We start from the raw sequence: 23,059 nt of genomic DNA on the forward strand, positions 1-23,059 counted from the left end.
TATTGTTTAAATGTGAGTTTTACTAGAATCGGTTGTTTTTGTAAGTTTTGCAAATACAAAAATTAAGTTTTACTCACAATGACAAAATCACACTCAATATGACAGTTATTTAAACATAACTCATAAACTACACATAAAATGGCTAATAATGCCTGAAATAATGAATCCTTGGGAGTTTTACTGAGTTGTACATTTTGCTATCACAAAAAGTAGTTTTTTACTTAATATGACTGTAATGTTCTTAGAACCCTGAGATAATGGGAAAAAACCAATAAAAATGTATTTAAACCTAACTCCTAAACAACACATGCAAAATGGCTAATAATGCCAAGGGAGACATGTAACGTTGTTAGTTTAAAAAAATGATCTTTTGTAAAGATATCAAAGACACAAGCTAGTTTTTTAATTCAATATGACAGCAGAACAGTCATACTAAATATGGAAGATATATAAACATAACTCCAAAACCAAACATGTGTCATGTCTAAAAATGCCTGTAGTAATGTATTTATGTGAGTTTGTAAGGTTTGCAAAAACAAAAAGTAGTTTTTTACTCAATATGAAAGTAATGTTCTTAGAATCCTGAGATAATGCGAGAAAAGCAATAAAAATGTATTCAAACACAAATTTTAAACCAAACATGTAAAATTTCTAAAAATGCCTGTAATATTGAATCTATGTAAGTTTTACTAGAATCAATTGTTTTTGTACGGTTTGCAAATACAAAAATTAGGTTTACACATAATGACATTATAACTGTAACACTCAATATGACAATTATTTATTTATAACTCCTAACCACACATGAAACATGTCTAATAATGCGTGAAAAAATGTATCTTTGTGAGTGTTACTAGAAACATTTTCTTTTGTAAGGTTTGCAAAGACACAGGTTAGTTTTTTTTACTCAATATGACAGTATAACTGCCACACTCAATATGACAGTTATTTAAACACAACTCTTAAACTACACATGAAAAATGACTAACAATGCCTGAAATAATGCATTCTTGTAGGTTTTACTCGAAACATATGCTTTTTTAAGGCTTGCAAACACAAAAATTATTTTTTTACTCAATATGACAGTAATGTTCTAAAATTCTGAGATTATACGAAAAAATTTATAAAAATGATTCCAACATAATTCCTAAACCAAACATGCGAAATGTCTAAAACTGTCTGTAATATTGAATCCAAGTGAGTTTTACTAGATTTATATGATTTTGTAAGGTTTGCAAATACATAAATTAGATTTTACTCACTATGACAGTATACTGTCACACTCAATATTACAGTTACTTAAACATAACTCAAACCACGTATGAAAAGTGGCTAATAATGCCTGAAATAATGCATCGTTGGCAGTTTTTACTTGAAACACATGCTTTTTTAAATCTTGCAAACATAAAAAGTAGTTTTTTTTAACTCAATATGACTGTATTGTTCTTAAAATGTATTTAAACATTACTCCTAAACAACACAAGCAAAATGGCTAATAATGTCTGGAAACATGTATCTTTGTTAGTTTTCCTAGCAAAATGGTATTTTGTAAAGTTTGCATTGACACAAACTCAGACAGTATAACAGTCATACTAAAATGCAAGTTATATGAACATAACTCCAAAACCAAACATGTGTCATGTCTAAAAATGCCTGTAATAATGTATTTATGTGAGTTTGTAAGGTTTGCAAAAACAAAAAGTAGTTTTTTTTTTCAATATGAAAGTAATGTAGAATCCTGAGATAATGCGAAAAAAGCAATAAAAATGTATTTAAACATAACTCCCAAAAAACACATGCAAAATGGCTAATAATGCCTGGAGACATGTATCTTTGTTAGTTTTACTAGAAAAATTATCTTTTGTAAAGTTTGCAAAGACACAAGCTAGTTTTTTTTTATTCAGTATGACAGTATAACAGTCATACTAAATATGAAAGTTATATAAACATAACTCCAAAACCAAACATGTGTCATGTCTAAAATTGCCTGTAATAATGTATGTATGTGAGTTTGTAAGATGTGCAAAAAGAAAAAGTAGTTTTTTACTCAATATGAAAGTAATGATTTTAGAATCCTGAGATAATGCGAAAAAAGCAATAAAAATGTATTTAAACATAACTCTTAAAAAACACATGCAAAATGGCTAATAATGTCTGGAAACATGTATCTTTGTTAGTTTTCCTAGTAAAATGGTATTTTGTAAAGTTTGCATTGACACAAGCTAGTTTTTTTTTTATTCAATATGACAGTATAACAGTCATACTAAACATGAAAGTTATATAAACATAATTCCAAAACAAACGTGTGTCATGTCTAAAATTGCCTTTAATAATGTATGTATGTGAGTTTGTAAGGTTTGCAAAAACAAAAAGCAGTTTTTTACTCAATATGAAAGTAATGATTTTAGAATCCTGAGATAATGCGAAAAAAGCAATAAAAATGTATTTCAACATAACTCCTAAAAAACACATGCAAAATGGCTAATAATGGCTGGAGACATGTATCTTTGTTAGTTTTACTAGAAAAAGTATATTTTGTAAAGTTTGCAAAGACACAAGCTAGTTTTTTTAAATTCAATATGACAGTATAACAGTCATACTAAATATGAAAGTTATATAAACATAACTCCAAAACCAAACATGTGTCATGTCTAAAAATGCCTGTAATAATGTATTTATGGACGTTTGTAAGGTTTGCAAGAACAAAAAGTAGTTTTTTAATCAATATGAAAGTAATGATCTTAGAATCCTGAGATAATGCGAAAAAAGCGATACAAATATTTTTAAACATAATTCCTAAACAACCCATGCAAAATGGGTAATAATGCCTGGAGACATGTATCTTTGTTAGTTTTACTAGAAAAATGATCTTTTGTAAAGTTTGCAAAGACACAAGCTAGTTTTTTTTTATTCAATATGACAGTATAACATTCATACTAAACATGAAAGTTATATAAACATAACTCCAAAACCAAACGTGTGTCATGTCTAAAATTGCCTGTAATAATGTATGTATGTGAGTTTGTAAGGTTTGCAAAACAAAAAGTAGTTTTTTACTCAATATGAAAGTAATGATTTTAGAATCCTGAGATAATGCGAAAAAAGCAATAAAAATGTATTTAAACATAACTCCTAAAAAACACATGCAAAATGGCTAATAATGCCTGGAGACATGTATCTTTGTTAGTTTTACTAGAAATATATATTTTGTAAAGTTTGCAAGGACACAAGCTAGTTTTTTTAATTCAATATGACTGTATAACAGTCATACTAAATATGAAAGTTATCTAAACATAACTCCAAAACCAAAAATGTGTCATGTCCAAAAATACCTGTAATAATGTATTTATGTGAGTTTGTAAGGTTTGCAAAAACAAAAAGTAGTTTTTTACTCAATATGAAAGTAATGATCTTAGAATCCTGAGATAATGCGAAAAAAGCAATTTAAATGTATTCAAAAACAACTTTTAAACCAAACATGTAAAATGTCTGCCTGTAATATGCCTGTAATATTGAACTATGTAAGTTTTACTAGAATCAATTGTTTTTGTATGGTTTGCTAATACAAAAATTAGGTTTTACACATTATGACATTATAACTTTAACACTCAATATGAAAGTTATTTAATTATAACTCCTAAATACACATGAAACATGTCTAATAGCGTGAAAAAATTATCTTTGTGAGTGTTGCTAGAAACATTTTCTTTTGTAAGGTTTGCAAAGACACAAGTTAGTTTTTTTTTAACTCAATATGACAGTAAAACGCCACATTCAATATGACAGTTATTTAAACATAACTCCTAAACCACACCTGAAAAATGGCTAATAATGCCTGAAATAATGCATCTTTGGGAGTTTTACTGGAAACGTATGCTTTTTTAAGGCTTGCAAACACAAAAATTATTTTTTTACTCAATATGACAGTAATGTTCTAAAAATCCTGAGATAATGCGAAAAAAGCAATACAAATGTATTCCAACATAATTCCTAAACCAAACATGCAAAATGTCTGAAAATGCCTGTAATATTGAATCCATGTAAGTTTTATTTGAATCAGTTGTATGGTTTGCAAATACAAAAATTGGGTTTTATGACAAACACAAGTTAGTTTTTTTTACTCAATATAACAGTTTAGCTGTCATACTATATGTGAAAGTTATATAAACATAACTCCAAAACCAAACATGCATTATGTCCAAAACTGCCTGTAATATTGTATATATGTGAGTTTTACTAGAATCAGGGTTGCAAATACAAAAATTGGGTTTTATGACAGTATACTGTCACACTCAATATGACAGTTATTTAAACATAACTCAAACACATGCAAAATGGCTAACAATGCCTGGAGACATGTTATTACGACATTAGTTTTATTAGAAAAATGGTCTTTTGTAAGGTTTGCAAAGACAGAAGTTAGTTTTTTTTTATTCAATATGACAGTATAACTGTCATAATAAATATGAAAGTTATATAAACATAACTCTAAAACCAAACATGCATTATGTCCAAAAATGCCTGTAATATTGTATCTGTGTGAGTTTAACTTTAGTTGTTTTTGTAAGGTTTGCAAATACAAAATATGGGTTTTACTCACTATGACAGTATACTGTCACACTCAATCTGACAGTTATTTAAACATAACTCCTAAACCACACATGCAAAATGGCTAATAATGCCTGGAGATATGTATCTTTGTGAGTTTTACTAGAAACAATATATTGTGTAGGGTTTAGTTAGTTTTTGTACTCAATCTGACAGTATAACTGTCATTCTAAATCCATCCATTTTCTTCCGCTTATCCGAGGTCGGGTTGCCTGAGCAGAAAATCCCAGACTTCCCTCTCCCCAGCCATTTCGAGGCGTTCCCAGGCCATCCAGGAGACATAGTCTTTCCAATGTGTCCTAGGTCTTCCCCGTGGCCTCCTGCCGGTCGGACTTGCCCTAAACACCTCCCTAGAGGCGTTTGGGTGGCATCCTGAGCAGATGCCCGAACCACCTCATTGGCTCCTCTCAATGCGGAGGAGCAGCTGCTTTACTCTGAGTTCCTCCCGGATGACAGAGCTTCTCACCCTATCTCTAAGGGAGAGACCCACCACCCGGCAGAGGAAACGCATTTCGGCCGCTTGTACCCGTGACCTTGTCCTTTCGGTCATAACCCAAAGCTGGGAACGTAGATCGACGGTAAATTGAGAGCTTTTCCTTCTGGCTCAGCTCCTTCTTCACCACAACGGATCGATATAGCGTCCTCAATACTGAAGACGCCGCACCGATCCCCCTGTGGATCACCCGATCCACTCTATCCTCACTCGTGAACAAGACTCCTAGGTACTTGAACTCCTCCACTTGGGGCAAGATCTCCTCCCCAACCTGGAGATGGCACTCGACCCTTTCCTGCGCGAGAACCATGGACTTGGACTTGGAGGTGCTGATTCTCATCCCAGTCGCTTCACACTCAAGGACCCTGCCGAGAGTACAGACCTGGTCTACCGTTCCACGACCAGGACGAAAACCACACTGTTCGTCCTGGATCCGAGTTTCTTCCTCTCCAGTACACATGAATAGACCTTACCGGGAAGGCTGAGGAGTGTGTTTCACGATAGTTGGAACACACCCTCCGCTTCCCCTTTATAAAGAGAGGAACCACCACCCCGGTCTGCCAATCCAGAGGTACCGCCCCCAATGTCCACGCGATGTTGCAGAGTCTTGTCAACCAAGACAGCTCCACAGTTTTCAGAGCCTTAAGGAACTCCGGACGGAACTCATCCACCCCTGGGGCCTTGCCACCGAGGAGCTTTTTAACTACCTAGGCAACCTAAGCCCCAGAAATAGGAGAGCCCACCACAGATTCCCCAGGCACTGCTTGGCCTTTCGGTATGCCCGCTGCCTCTGGAGTCCCATGAGCCAAAAGGACCCGATAGGCTCTTTCTTCAGCTTGACGGCATCCCTCACTGCTGGTGGCCACCAGTGAGTTCTAGGATTACCGCCACGACAGGCACCAAACACCTTGCGGCCACAGCTCCAATCAGCCGGCTCCACAAGAGAGGCACGGAACATGGTCCACTCAGACTCAATGTCCAGCACCTCCCTGGTGACATGTTCAAAGTTCTTCCGGAGGTGGAAATTGAAACTCTCTCTGACAGGAGACTCTGCTAGGTGTTCCCAGCAGACCCTCACAATGCGTTTGGGCCTGCCAGGTCTGTCCTGCATCCTCCCCCACCATCGGCGCCAGCTCACCACCAGGTGATGATCGGTAGAAAGCTCTGCCCCTCTCTTCACCCGAGTGTCCAAAACATGAGGCCGCAAATCCCATGACACAACTACAAAGTCAATCATGGAACTGCGGCCGAGGGTGTCCTGGTGCCAAGTATACATATAGACACCCTTATGTTTGAACATTGTGTTTGTTATGGACAATCCGTGACGAGCACAAAAGTCCCATAACAAAGCACCACTTGGGTTTGATCCGGGTGGCCATTTTTCCCAATCACGACTCTCCAGGTTTCACTGTCCTTGCCAACATGAGCATTGAAGTCCCCCAACAGAACAAAGGAATCACCCGAGGGAGCACTCTCCAGTACTCCCTCAAGGGAATCCGAAAAGAGTGGGTACTCTGAGCTACTGTTTGGTGCGTAAACACAAACAACAGTCAGGACCCGTCACCCAACCCGAAGGCGGAGGGAAGCTACCATCTCGTCTACTGGGTTAAAGTCCAACGTGCAGGCTTTGAGCAACAACAATTGCCACCCCAGCCTCTCATTTCTTGCAACGCCAGAGTGGAAGAGAGTCCAGCCCCTCTTGAGAGAACAGGTTCCAGAGCCCTTGCTGTGCGTCGAAGTGAGTCCAACTATATCTAGCCGGAACTTCTTCACCTCGCGCACCAGCTGAGGCTCCTTCCCTCCCAGCGAGGTGACGTTCCACGTCCCAAGAGCGAGCTTATGTAGCCGATAATCGGACCGCCAAGTGCCCTGCTTTCGGCCGCCGCCCAGTTCACACTGCATCCAACCTCTATGACCTCAATGGGCCCATGAGTGGTGAGCCAATTGGAGGGTTGACCCACGTTGCCTCTTTGAGCTGAGCCCGGCAGGGCCCCATGGAGACATCGTGCCCCACCTCTGCGCCTGGCTCCACAGGAGAGCCACCGGTGACCCGTGCCTGGGCGAGAAAAAAATCTAGGTCCTCGATTTGTACTTTTCATAAAGGTCTTTGAGCTGCTCTTTGTCTGATCCCTCACCTAGGACCTGTTTGTCTTGAGGGACCCTACCAGGGGGCATAGAAGTCCTCGGACAACATAGCTCCTAGGATCAGTGGTACACGCAAACCACAGAGGTGGCGGCTCAGAAAGGGGGTTATATAAACATAACTCCAAAACCAAACATGCAATATGTCTAAACATGCCTGTAATATTGTATTAATGTGAATTTTACTGGGAACAACATATTGTGTAAGGTTTAGTTAGTTTTTGTACTCAATATGACAGTATAACTGTCATACTAAATCCATCCATTTTCTTCCGCTTATGGTCGGGTTATGGTCGGGTTGCGGGGGCCGCAGCCTAAGCAGAGAAGCCCAAACTTCCCTTTCTCCAGCCACTTCGTCCAGCTTTTCTCGGGGGATCCCGAGGCGTTCCCAGGCCAGCCGGGAGACATAGTGTCCCCAATGTGTCCTGGGTCTTCCCCGTGGCCTCCTGCCGGTCGGACTTGCCCTAAACACCTCCCTAGGGAGGCGTTCGGGTGGCATCCTGAGCAGAAGCCCGAACCACCTCATCTGGCTCCTCTCAATGTGGAGGAGCAGCGGCTTTACTGTGAGTTCCTCCAGGATGACAGAGCTTCACCTTCACCAGGGGTGTCAAACTCAAATACAGAGTGGGCCAAAGTTTAAAACTGAACCGAGGTTGAACAAATTAACCTTTTAATAGGGACCCAAACAAGTTTTGCTTTGAATATTGAACAAGCAAGGATTATATAACTTTATAGTGACATGCAAAATCGAGTTTCAAATAATAATAATAATAATTAAAAAATATCAATTGCATATCAAATACAATTTAAATAAAAATTGAATGCCTCTTTTCTATTTGCAGCCTTCTGAGGTAAATATCAAGATTAACTTTTTCCACAGGTTAATGAATTTGAAAATAAAATAACAATGAATAAGACAACCATTCAGGACTTTAAACTGCTCAGTTTGCAACACACTGATCTAATTTGATGTGCCCAAGCCAGATACCTGGCATCTTTTTTTGGATGCTAGTTCTTTAATGTTGGGGCTCAGGCTTTGAGCCGAGGCAACTTTCGTTATCGAACGAAGGCGTTCAACAGTCATATCTCATACACCCAATTCTAACATCGTTCAGACCCACTGTATGTGCAGTTTCAGCACACATACACAAATGAATGCAAAGCATACTTCATCAACAGCGATACAGGTCACACTGAGGGTGCCAGTATAAAAAACTTTAACACTGTTAGAAATATACGCCACACTGTGAACCCACACCAAACAAGAATAAAAAACACTTTTCGGGAGAACATCCGCACCGTAACACAACATAAACACAAAAGAACAAATACCCAGAACCCTTTGCAGCACTAACTCTTTCGGGATGCTACAAAATACACCCCTGCTACCACCAAACCACCCCCACCCACACACACACACACCTTGCAGCGTCCCGGAAGATTTAGTGCTACAAAAGGTTCTGGGTATTTGTTCTGTTGTGTTTATGTTGTGTTACGGTGCGGATGTTCTCCCGAAATGTGTTTGTCATTCTTGTTTGGTGTGGATTCACAGTGTGGCGTATATTCCTAAAAGTGTTAAAGTTTTTTATTTGGCTACCGTCAGTGTAACCTGTATCGCTGTTGATGAAGTATGCGTTGCATTCAATTGTGTGTGGGTGCAGATGCTGCACTGACATGAAACTGGGCCAGCACTTGTTTGACTAGCTGAAAAAAAATTTTTTTCGGGAGGAGTGCTGGAGTCAAACCCGGGAGGGTTGGCAAGAATTAGAAGTAGCGGTGTTACTGCAGCACTGCCGCAATGTATAATCAACGGTCCAGCTTTAGTGTTAATTTGATATTGCCTCAAGGGCCCACGGGCCAGAGTTTGACACCCATGACCTTCACTGTAAAAAATTACTGTAAAAATAAAAAATAAAATTACAGTTATATACTCCATCCATCCATCCATTTTCTACCACTTATTCCCTTCGGGGTCGCGGGGGGCGCTGGAGCCTATCTCAGCTACAATCGGGCGGGAGGCGGGGTACACCCTGGACAAGTCGCCACCTCATCGCAGGGCCAACACAGATAGACAGACAACATTCACACTCACATTCACACACTAGGGCCAATTTAGTGTTGCCAATCAACCTATCCTGTTCTTCTTAAATGCAGTTAAGTACTGTAAATTTTGTTGCATTTTTCAAAAAATATCGACCAGCAGTAAGTTACTGTAAAACCTACAGTATAATTCAGTATTTTTCAGACTTGTTTCTTGGGTCCGCCCACAATTCGTCCAACCGAGCTTCATTTCACCTGGCCGCCCCTGCTAAATCCATCCTACTGCATCGTGTGTTTTTGATAACAAGGTAAGAGTCACTTGTACCTTGATGTGTCATTTTCTGTTTGAATTACTTTTTATATATATTTATAAAGTCTGGAGGTCTACTTGCATTAAAAAAATGTTCACAGCACTGAAAAAAGGTTGAGAACCACTGCCTTAGGACAGTGGTTCTCAACCTTTTTTCAGTGATGTACCCCTGTGAACATTTTTTTAATTCAAGTACCCCCTAATCAGAGCAAAGCATTTTTGGTTGAAAAAAAAGAGATAAAGAAGTAAAATACAGCACTATGTCATCAGTTTCTGATTTATTAAATTGTATAACAGTGCAAAATATTGCTCATTTGTTGTGGTCTTTCTTGAACTATTTGGAAAAAAAGAATTACAAATAACTAAAAACTTGTTGAAAAATAAACAAGTGATTCAATTATAAATAAAGAATTTTACACATAGAAGTAATCAACTTAAAGTGCCCTCTTTGGGGATTGTAATAGAGATCCATCTGGATTCATGAACATTTCATTCTCAACATTTCTTCACAAAAAAAGAAATCTTTAACATCAATATTTATGGAACATGTCCACATGTCTCAGCTGCATTACTGCTACGCTTTAACCACGCCTCCATTGTTTTCTACATGGATAGTTGATTGACAGTTGGTGCCGTGTGGCACCGCCAGGTAGGGTCAAACCATCATGGCATGGGGGAAACTCTGGCTTTATGGTAATGAATGGAATAGCCTACTTGATTAGATGTTCAGTTTATGAACTTACATTCATATTTTGTCGAAGTATTATTCAATAAATATATTTATAAAGGGTTTTTGAATTGTTGCTATTTTTAGAATATTTTAAAAAAAATCTCACGTACCCCTTGGCATACCTTCAAGTACCCCCAGGAGTACGCGTACCCCCATTTGAGAACCACTGCCTTAGGAGACTAGATGTAAACAGAGTAAAGAGAGAGCGAGTGAGGTGGCCATTCCAAATACTTTTAAAATGCTACCCATATTGGATACTGTTTAGGAACATAAACTGCATTTCTTGACTGTACCAGTTGCTGGTGACAAAGTCACAATAAAACGTTGGATGATCAGCATGGAAGGTGATGTCATCTGCAAAGGCGTCCAACCTAGCTTCATCTCAGGGCTTGCTGCCCTTCTTGCTTGGTGCTCGGACATTGGAATTTGTTCAAAGGTAAATCCTCTCGATACTGTTAAATACTGTTAGGATATTTTATTTTATATTTCTCACCTCTGTTCAGGAATTTGACTTGTCATTTCCCCAATTCTGTGCCTTAAATCAATGACTCTTCTGTTCCTTTGTGGACCTTCTTATTAGGGACCGAAGCACCAGTTTGACTCTAGGATACAGAGAAGGTAGGTAATGTGCAGGTAAAGATATGTTGACTGGGTCAAAGAAGGAAGCACCTGTTTGACCCCAGGATGCAGAAAAAGTAGGTAATTTGCAGGTATGTTGACTGGGTGATGGCAGGAAGCACCAGCGTGACCCGAGAATGCAGAGCAAGTAGGTAATGTGCGGGTGAAGATATGTTGAATGGGTAAAGGCAGGAAGCACCAGTGTGACCCCACTATGCAGAGAAGGTAGGTAATGTGCGGGTGAAGGTATGTTGAATGGGTGAAAGAAGGAAGCGCAGGTGTGGTCGAGGCAATGCAGACAAGGTAGGTATGTGCAGGTGAAGATATGTTGTACGGTGAAAAACAGAAGCACCAGTGTGACCCCAGGATGCAGGGAAGGTAGGTAATAAGCAGGTAAAGATATGTTGAATGGGTAAAGGCAGGAAACACCAGCTAGACGCCAGGATACAGAGAAGGTAGGTAATGTGCAGGTAAAGATATGTTGAATGGGTAAAGGTGGAAAGCACCAGCATGACCACACTATGCAGAGAAGGTAGGTGATGTGCAGGTAGAGATATGTTGAATGGGTAAAGGCAAGAAGCACCAGTGTGACCCCAAGATGCAGAGAAGATAGGTAATGAGCAGGTAACGATATGTTAAATGGGTGAAAGCAGGAAACATCAGCGTAAATACACGGTCCCGTAGATGGAGAGAAAACATAAATAGAGAGAGGGATTGGGGAGGCTTTAGCATTGTCTTCCTCTCTGAATTTGTCTTAATGGGTTTTAGAGCATTCACTCATCTACAGCTGTGGTTATGGTATGGCTCACATACATCCTAAAATTGATATTAATATTTGTGCAGTGCATATTCCTAAATAACAATGTGAGGGGAGTTCTGCATCGACTGCAAGTAATCTTCAATCACAACAGAATATCTAATATGCTTTTTCTCTTTTTTAGGCGATTCATTGGCGTTAACCCCGAGAGGGGAACAACGGCTAGCCAGGGAAAGGTGGTGTCCAAGAAGAGCGGGAAGCTGGTTCAGAAAAAGGCAGCAACTGTAAATCCTCACGTAGCCACCCTTATAAAACATCTCACAGACTTTGAGTGGGGCTTTATGTAGCCGACAACTAAACACTGGACTCGTGTTCAATGTTTTGTCTCCAGTTTGAAATTAAGTTGACATGTTATAAATGTTAAAATGCTTTACTGAAAATAAGAAGAATGCACTAAATGTACATTGAATGTATTTGATGCACTTTAAAATAATTGGTTAATAAAAGCATTAACTTGCAAGGCCATTTCTCAAGTCATTTTTATGCCAGCAGATTGCAGGGGTTTTGATTTTGAAAATTTAAAAGTTCAATTCATTAACTTCTAGTGGCATTATACTGTAAAGCTCAGTCTGTAGTGCTTACAATTATTTTACTGTAATTAACTGTTAATGGATATTACAGTAGATACACTAAAATAACAGTGTAATGCCGCTAAACAGATGACAGTATTATGCTGTGAAGCGTATATTTGATACAGCACAGTACTGTGATACTTTTTACAGTAATAAACTGTAGTGATAAATCACAGTATGTGTGCTGTAGAAAAACAGTTTTATACTGGAACCATTAGGTGCCAGTAGGTTACTGTAATTAAACGGTGAAAATTCTTACAGTAAGGGAGAGACCCGCCACCCAGTGGAAAAAACTCATTTTGGCCGCTTGTACCCGTGATCTTGTCCTTTCGGTCTTACCCCAAAGCTCATGACCATAGGTGAGGATGGGAACGTAAATCGACCGGTAAATTGAGAGCTTTTCCTTCTGGCTCAGCTCCTTCTTACCACAACGAATCGATATAGCGTCCTCATTACTGAAGACGCTGCACCGATCAGCCTGTGCATATCACGATCCACTCTTCCCTCACTCATGAACAAGACTCCAGGTACTTGAACTCTTCCACAAGATCTCCTGCCCAACCTCGAGATGGCACTCCACCCTTTCCCGGGCGAGAACCTCGGACTTGGAGGTGCTGATTCTCATCCCAGTCGCTTCACACTCGGCTGCGAACCGATCCAATGAGAGCTGAAGATCCTGGCCAGTTGAAGCCATAAGGACCACATCATCTGCAAAAAGCAGAGACCTAATCCTGCAGCCACCAAACCGGATTCCCTCAACGCCATGACTGCGCCTAGAAATTCTGTCCATAAAAGTTATGAACAGAATCGGTGACAAAGGGCAGCCTTGGCGGAGTCCAACCCTCACAGGAAAGGGGTCCGACTTACTGCCGGCAATGCAGACCAAGCTCTGACACTGATCATACAGGGAGCGACCCGCCACAATCAGACATGCCGATACCCCATACTCTCTGAGCACTCCCCACAGGACTTCCCGGGGTGGCCACGGTCGAATGTCTTCTCCAAGTCCACAAAGCACATGTAGACTGGTTGGGCAAACTCCCATGCACACTCAAGGACCCTGCCGAGAGTATAGAGCTGGTCTACCGTTCCACGACCAGGACGAAAACCACACTGTTCGTCCTGGATCCGAGGTTCCTCCTCTCCAGTACACATGAATAGACCTTACCGGGAAGGCTGAGGAGTGTGATCTACGATAGTTGGAACACACCCTCCGGTTCCCCTTCTTAAAGAGAAGAACCACCACCCCGGTCTGCCAATCCAGAGGTACCGCCCTAGATGTCCACGCGATGTTGAAGAGTCTTCTCAACTAAAACAGCCCCACAGCATCCAGAGCCTTAAGGAACTCCGGACGGAGCTCATCCACCGAGGAGGTTTTTAACTACCTTGGCAACCTCAGCCCCAGAAATAGGAGAGCCCACCACAGATTCCCCAGACACTGCTTCCTCATAGGAAGACGTGTTGGTGGAATTGAGGAGGTTTCGCTTGGCCTGTCGGTATGCCCGCTGCCTCTGGAGTCCCATGAGCCAAAAGGACCAGATAAGCTCCTTCTTCAGCTTGACGGCATCCCGCACTGCTGGTGGACACCAGCAGGTTCTAGGATTACCGCCACGACAGGCACCAAACACCTTGCGGCCACAGCTCCAATCAGCTGGCTCGACAAGAGAGGCACGGAACATGATCCATTCCGATTCAATGTCCAGCACCTCCTTTGTGACATGTTCAAAGTTCTTCCGGAAGTGGAAAAAGAAACTCTCTCTGACAGGAGACTCTGCTAGGCGTTCCCAAAAGACTCTCACAATGCGTTTGGGCCTGCCAGGTCTGTCCGGCATCCTTCCCCACCATCGGAGCCAGCTCACCAGGTGGTGATCGGTAGAAAGCTCGCCCCTCTCTTCACCCGAGTGTCCAAAACATGAGGCCGCAAATCCCATGACACAACTACAAAGTCAATCATGGAACTGCGGCCGAGGGTGTCCTGGTGCCAAGTGCACATATGGACACCCTTATGTTTGAACATTGTGTTTGTTATGGACAATCCGTGACGAGCACAAAAGTCCAATAACAAAGCACCACTTGGGTTCAGATCCGGGTGGCCATTTTTCCCAATCACGACTCTCCAGGTTTCACTGTCGTTGCCAACATGAGCGTTGAAGACACCCAGCAGAACAAGGGAATCACCCGAGGGAGCACTCTCAAGGGAATCCAAAAAGAGTGGGTACTCTGAGCTGCTGTTTGGTGCGTAAACACCAACAGTCAGGACCCGTCACCCAACCAGAAAGCGGAGGGAAGCTACCATCTCGTCTACTGGGTTAAGTCCAATGTGCAGGCTTTTAGCCGGGGGGCAACAAGAATTGACAACCCAGCCTCTCATTACTTGCAACGCCAGAGTGGGAGAGAGTCCAACCCCTCTTGAGAGAACAGGTTCCAGAAACCTTGCTGTGCGTCGAAGTGAGTCCAACTTTATCTAGCCGGGAACTTCTCCACCTCCTCCTGAATCCGAGGTTCGACTATCCGGCGTAGCCTCCTCTCCAGCACACCTGAAAAGACCTTACCGGGAAGGCTGAGGAGTGTGATCCCACGATAGATAGAACACACCCTCCGGTTCCCCTTCTTAAAGATTGTAAATAATGTAAATAATTCAATGTGATTATCTTGTGTGATGACTGTATTATGATAATAGTATATATCTGGTAGTGTATATCTGTATCATGAATCAATTTAAGTGGACCCTGACTTAAACAAGTTGAAAAACTTATTTGGTTGTTACCATTTAGTGGTCAATTGTACGGAATATGTACTTCACTCATGTGCAACTTACTAATAAAAGTCTCAATCAATCAATCAACCAAAGTCCGGCCTTCATGCCAAGAGCCTAAATCTCTAATGTGAGTGACTTCATTAGATACTTTGCTCGCCGGGAAATAGTAGCAACAGGACTACTGCAATTTAACGACAAGCCTCAAAATTTCAGAGCTTGGAAACGCTCCTTTAAAAATGCAATAAATGGATTAGATTTAACAACAAGTGAGGAGATGGACTTAATGTTAAAGTGGCTTGGCAAAGAATGAACACGTAGAACAAATTACAGCCATACACATTAACAACCCAACCAAAGGTCTCAATATGATGTGGGACAGGCTTGAGCAATGTTATGGCTCAGCTGAAGTGATTGAGGATACACTCTTCAAAAGAATTGATATGTTCCCCCAAATCACATCCAAAGACTACACAAACTAAGGAAGTTTAGTGACCTGCTCATGGAAATGCAGAGTACTAAAGCTGAAGGAGACCTTCCTGGTCTTGCGTTTTTGGATACCGCAAGAGGATTAAATCCAATTGTGCAGAAACTTCCCATCAATTTGCAAGAAAGGTGGACCACAGTAGGAGCTAAATACAAATGCACACGTGTCCCCTTCCCACCATTCAATGTTTTTGTAGACTTTGTAACGCGAGAAGCTAACTCAAGAAATGACCCAAGCTTTAACTTTACATCGTTCCCTGACGTACCCAAACTCGACAAACTGCCTTTGAGAGCATATAAACAAAAATAAATTTCAGTGCACAAAACTGATGTTGTCTCCCGTTACAATTTAGATACACAAAAAAACGGCAAACAAAGCTGTTAACAGCGACAAGCTTTGCCCAATTCACATGAAACCTCAGCCCCTCTCGAAGTGCAGATCATTTCAAATGAAAACACTCGATGATCGAAAAGCATTCTTAAAAGAGAACCACATTTGCTTCAAATGCTGTTCTTCATCTACACACAATGCAAAAAACTGTATGGTCAAGATACAGTTTTCTGAGTGTCTTGATGATAAACACTGCACTGCTCTTCACCCAGGACCAGCACCCTGGTTTAAAGAAACTGAACCTGCAGCAGAGTATGGAGAGGGACTCCGCTAAGTCGGAGGAGATCACGTCCAAGTGCACACAGGTTTGTGGCGTGAGCGAAGCAGGCAGATCCTGCTCTAAAATTAGTCTTGTTAAAGTGTACCCAGCGGCCCATCCTGAACAAGCAGTAAGGCTCTATGCCATCCATGATGAACAAAGTAACAGGTCGTTAGTATGTCCTGAGTTTTTTCAATTGTTAAATGACCGTGGCCCTAGTTCCCTTTACTCACTAAGGACATGTGCTGGTACTAAAAAAGCAATGGGCAGGAGAGCTACAGGATATGTAGTGGCAGCCTTGGATGGTTCAGTCCACATCCCATTGCCTAGCCTCATTGAATGTATAAATATCCCAAACGATAGAGATGCAATTCAATTCCCACACCCAGTGCATCTATGCAACACAGTCACCTAAAGTAAGTAGCTCACCTTATCCCTGACCTGGACTCTAATGCCAATACTCATGCTTCTCGGACGGGATGTTATTAGAGTTCACAAAGTCCATAAACAGATAAGTGGCCCTAACAACGCACTTTATGCACAAAAATTGGACCTCGGGTGGGTCATAGTAGGAAACGTGTGTTTAGGTGATGTCCACAAAACTCTCGCTGTGAAAACGCTGTTCACAAATACAACTGAGAAGGGGCGTCCTACAATGTTTGAGACATGCCCCAATGTATTTAATGTAATAGCGAAACATTGTGAGATACAAATTCCATTCAGCTTCAGGACCCAACTTGTGGATAGCGCTTGTGAACCTGATCATTTAGGATGTAATGTGTTCAAACAAACCAGACATGACAATTACATCGCACCCTCCATTCAGGACAAAGCCTTCTTGAAAATAATGGAAGAAGGATTACAAAAGGACACAGACAAGAGCTGGACAGCTCCATTACAATTCAAGTCGCCACGTCAAAAACTCCCTGACAACAGAATTTCACCATTTAATTACAGTAACCTACTGGTTCCAGTATAAAACTGTTTTCAAAAACTGCTATGCAGTATGAATACATTTGCATAGCAGTTTTTAAAAACAGTTTTATACTGGAACCATTAGCTGCCAGTAGGTTACTGTAATTAAATGGTGACATTTCTTACAGTGTGAGATAATGCCAAAAAAGCAATAAAAAATGATTCAAACACAACTCCTAAACCAAACATGCAAAATGTCTACAAATGCCTATAATGTTGAATCAATGTGCGTTTCACTAGAATCAGTTGTTTTTGTAAGGTTTGCAAATACAAAAATTAGGTTTTACCCATAATGACAGTATAACTGCCACACTCAATATGAAACCACACATGAAAAATGTCTAATAATGAATGTATCTTTGTGAGTTTTACTAGAAACATTTCTTTTGTAAGGTTTGCAAACTCAAAAGTTATTTTTTTTTCACTCAATATGACAGTATAACTGCCACGCTCAATATGTAAGTTATTTAAACATAACTCCTAATCTACACATGAAAAATGGCTAATAATGCTTTAAATAATGCATTCCTGTGAGTTTTGCTCGAAACATATGCTTTTTTTAGGCTTGCAAACACAAAAAGTAGTTTTTTACTCAATATGACAATAATGTTCTTAGAATCCTGAGATAATGCGAAAAAAGCAATAAAAATGTATTTCATCATAATTTCTAAACCAAACATGCAAAATGTCTAAAAATGAATTAAGAAATGTATCTTTGTGAGTTTTACTAGCTACAATGTTTGAGACATGCCCCAATGTATTTAATGTAATAGCGAGACATTGTGAGATACAAATTCCATTCAGCTTCAGCACCCAACTTGTGGATAGCGCTTGTGAACCTGATCATTTAGGATGTAATGTGTTCAAACAAACCAGACATGACAATTACATCGCACCCTCCATTCAGGACAAAGCCTTCTTGAAAATAATGGAAGAAGGATTACAAAAGGACACAGACAAGAGCTGGACAGCTCCATTACAATTCAAGTCGCCACGTCAAAAACTCCCTAACAACAGAATTTCACCATTTAATTACAGTAACCTACTGGTTCCAGTATAAAACTGTTTTTAAAAACTGCTATGCAGTATGAATACATTTGCATAGCAGTTTTTAAAAACAGTTTTATACTGGAACCATTAGCTGCCAGTAGGTTACTGTAATTAAATGGTGAAATTTCTTGCAGTGTGAGATAATGCCAAAAAAACAATAAAAAATTATTCAAACACAACTCCTAAACCAAACATGCAAAATGTCTAAAAATGCCTATAATATTGAATCAATGTGCGTTTCACTAGAATCAGTTGTTTTTGTAAGGTTGCAAATACAAAAATTAGGTTTTACCCATAATGACAGTATAACTGCCACACTCAATATGAAACCACACATGAAAAATGTCTAATAATGAATGTATCCTTGTGAGTTTTAATAGAAACATTTCTTTTGTAAGGTTTGCAAACACGAAAGTTATTTTTTTTTCACTCAATATGACAGTATAAGTGCCACGCTCAATATGTAAGTTATTTAAACATAACTCCTAAACTACACATGAAAAATGGCTAATAATGCTTTAAATAATGCATTCCTCTGAGTTTTGCTCGAAACATATGCTTTTTTTAGGCTTGCAAACACAAAAACTAGTTTTTTACTCAATATGACAATAATGTCCTTAGAATCCTGAGATAATGCGAAAAAAGCAATAAAGATGTATTTAGTCATAATTCCTAAACCAAACATGCAAAATGTCTAAAAATGAATTAAGAAATGTATCTTTGTCAGTTTTACTATAAAAATTTTCTTTCGTAAGATTTTCAAAGACACAAATAAATTTTTTTACTCAATATGACAGTTTAACTGCCACACTCAATATGTAAGTTATTTAAACATGACTCCTAAACTACACATGAAAAATTGCTAATATTGCCTCAAATGATGCATTCTTGTGAGTTTTGCTCGAAACATATGCTTTTTTAAGGCTTGCAAACACAAAAAGTAGTTTTTTACTCAATATGATAATAATGTTCTTAGAATCCTGAGATAATGCGAAAAAAGCAATAAAAATGTATTCCATCATAATTCCTAAACCAAACATGCAACATGTCTAAAAATGCCTGTAATATTGAATCCATTTGAGTTTTACTAGAATCAGATAATCTTTTGTAAGGTTTGCAAATCCAAAAATTAGGTTTTACTCACTATAACAGTTATTAAACATAACTAGTAAACCACCCATGCAAAATGGCTAAAAATGCCTGAAATAATGCATCATTGGGAGTTTTACTCTAAACATATGCTTTTTTTAAAGCCCGCAAACACAAAAAGTATTTTTTTACTCCATATGACTGTAATGTTCTTAGAATCCTGGGATAATGCAAAAAAAGCAATAAAAACCTATTCAAACATGACTCCTAAACAACAGATTGCAAAATGGCTAATAATACCTGGAGAATGTATCTTTGTTAGTTTTACTAGAAAAATAATCTTTTGTAAGGTTTGCAAAGACACAAGTTAGTTTTTTTTACTCAATATGACAGTATAGCTGTCATACTAAATATGAAATGTATATAAAAATAACTCCAAAACCAAACATGCATTATGTCTAAAAATGCCTGTAATATTGAATCTATGTGAGTTTTACCAGAATCAGGTATTTTGGTAAGGTTTACAAAAACAAAAATTATGTTTTACTCATAATGACAGTATAACTGCCACAAACAATATGACAGTTTTTTCAAACATAACTCCTAAACCACAAATGCAAAATGGCTAATATTGCCTGGAGAAATATAGTTTTGTGAGTTTTACTGGAAAAAATATATTGTGTAAGGTTTGCAAAAACAAAATGTAGTTTTTTACTCAATATGACAATTATGTTCTTAGAATCCTGAGATAATGCGAAAAAAGCAATAAAAAAGTATTCCATCATAATTCCTAAACCAAACATGCAAAATGTCTAAAAATGCCTGTAATATTGAATCCATGTGAGTTTTACTAGTATCAGTTGTTTTCTTAAGGTTTTCATATACAAACATTAGGTTTTACTCACTATGACAGTATACAGTCACACTCATGACAGTTATTAAACATAACTAGTAAACTACACATAAAAAATAGCTAACAATGCCTGAAATAATTCATCATTGGGAGTTTCACTCTAAAAATATGCTTTTTTAAGGCTAGCAAAAACAGAAAGTAGTTTTTCACTCAATATGACAGTAATGTTCTTGGAATCATGAGATAATGCGAAAAAAGCAATAAAAATGTATTCAAACATAACTCCTAAGCAACACATGCAAAATGGCTAATAAAGCCTAGAGACATGTATATTTGTTAGTTTTACTAGAAAAATGATCTTTTGTAAGGTTTGCAAAGACACAAATTAGTTTTTTTTACTCAATATGACAGTATAGCTGTCATACTAAATATGAAATTTATATAAAAATAACTCCAAAACCAAACATGCATTATGTCTAAAAATGCCTGTAATATTGAATCTATGTGAGTTTTACCAGAATCAGGTATTTTGGTAAGGTTTACAAATACAAAAATTATGTTTTACTCATAATGACAGTATAACTGCCACAAACAATATGACAGTTTTTTCAAACATAACTCCTAAACCACAAATGCAAAATGGCTAATATTGCCTGGAGAAATATATCTTTGTGAGTTTTACTGGAAAAAATATATTGTGTAAGGTTTGCAAAAACAAAAAGTAGTTTTTTACTCAATATGACAATTATGTTCTTAGAATCCTGAGATAATGCGAAAAAAGCAATAAAAAAGTATTCCATCATAATTCCTAAACCAAACATGCAAAATGTCTAAAAATGCCTGTAATATTGAATCCATGTGAGTTTTACTAGTATCAGTTGTTTTCTTTAGGTTTTCATATACAAACATTGGGTTTTACTCACTATGACAGTATACAGTCACACTCATGACAGTTATTAAACATAACTAGTAAACCACACATAAAAAATAGCTAATAATGCCTGAAATAATTCATCATTGGGAGTTTTACTCTAAAAATATGCTTTTTTAAGGCTAGCAAAAACAGAAAGTAGTTTTTCACTCAATATGACAGTAATGTTCCTGGAATCATGAGATAATGCGAAAAAAGCAATACAAATGTATTCAAACATAACTCCTAAGCAACACATGCAAAATGGCTAATAAAGCCTAGAGACATGTATATTTGTTAGTTTTACTAGAAAAATGATCTTTTGTAAGGTTTGCAAAGACACAAGTTAGTTTTTTAAATTTAATACTACTGTATAACTGTCATACTAAATATGAAAGTTATTTGAACATAAGTCCAAAACCAAACATGCAATCTGTCTAAAGATTTTTGATATAATGCATCCTCGTGAGTTTTACTCGAAACATATGCTTTTTTAAGGCTTGCAGACACAAAAAGTAGTTTTTTTTACTTAATATGACAGTAATGTTTTTAAAATCCTGAGACAATGCCAAAAACGCAATAAAAATGTATTCCTACATAATTCCTAAACCAACCATGCAAAATTCCTAATAATGCGTGAAAATTTTATCTTTGTGAGTTTTACAAGAAAAATCATATTTTGTAAGGTTTGCAAAGACACACGTTATTTTTTTTATTCAATATTACAGTATAGCTGTCATACTATATATGAAGGTTATATAAACATAATTTCAAAACCAAATATGCATAATGTCTAAAAATGCCTGTAATATTGTATCTATGTGAGTTTTACTAGAATCAGATTTTTTTGTAAGGTTTGCAAATACAAAAAATAGGTTTTACTCACTATGACAGTATACTGCCACACTCAATATGACAGTTTTTTAAACATAACTCCTAAACAACACATAAGCAATTGCTAATAATGCCTGGAGAAATGTATCTTTGTTAGTTTTACTAGAATAATGATCTTTTGTAAGGTTTGCAAAGACACAAGTAGTTGTTTTACTCAATATGACTACACATGAAAGTTAGATAAACATTACTCCAAAATTTAAACATGCCTGTAATATTGAATCCATGTGAGTTTTACCAGAATCAGGTATTTTGGTAAGGTTTACAAATACAAAAATTAGGTGTTACTTATGACAGTATTACTGCCACTTCAATATGACAGTTGTTTAAACATAACTCTTAAACCACACATGTAAAAAGGCTGATATTGCCTGGAGAAATGTATCTTTGTGAGTTTTACTAAAAAAAAATGTTGTGTAAGGGTTGTAAAGACACAAGTTAGTTTTTTTTTACTCAATATGACAGTGTAACTGTCTGATTAAATATGAAAGTTATATAAACATAACCCCAAAAGCCAACATGCATTATGTCTAAAAATGCCTGTAATATTGTATTCATGTGAGTTTAACTAGAATCAGTTGTTTTTGTAAGGTTTGCAAATACAAACTATGGGTTTTTCTCACAATGACAGTATACTGTCACACTCAATCTGACAGTTATTTAAACATAACTCCTAAACCACACATGCAAAATGGCTAATAATGCCTGGAAAAATGTATCTTTGTGAGTTTTACTAGAAAAAATATATTTTGCAAGGTTTGCAAAGACACAAGTTAGTTGTTTTACTCAATATGACAGTATAACTGTCATACTAAATCCATCCATCCATCCATTTTCTTCCGCTTATCCGAGGTCGGGTTGCGGTGGCAGCAGCCTTAGCAGAGAAGCCCAGACTTCCCTCTCCCCAGCCACTTTGTCCAGCTCTTCTCGGGGGATCCCGAGGCGTTCCCAGGCCAGCCGGGAGACATTTTCTTGCAAATGTGTCCTGGGTCTTCCCCGTGGCCTCCTGCCGGTCGGACTTGCCCTAAACACCTCCCTAGGGAGGCGTTCGGGTGGCATCCTGAGCA

The sequence above is a fragment of the Entelurus aequoreus genome, linkage group LG19 (assembly GCF_033978785.1).
Source record: "Entelurus aequoreus isolate RoL-2023_Sb linkage group LG19, RoL_Eaeq_v1.1, whole genome shotgun sequence".
Lineage (NCBI taxonomy): Eukaryota > Metazoa > Chordata > Actinopteri > Syngnathiformes > Syngnathidae > Entelurus > Entelurus aequoreus.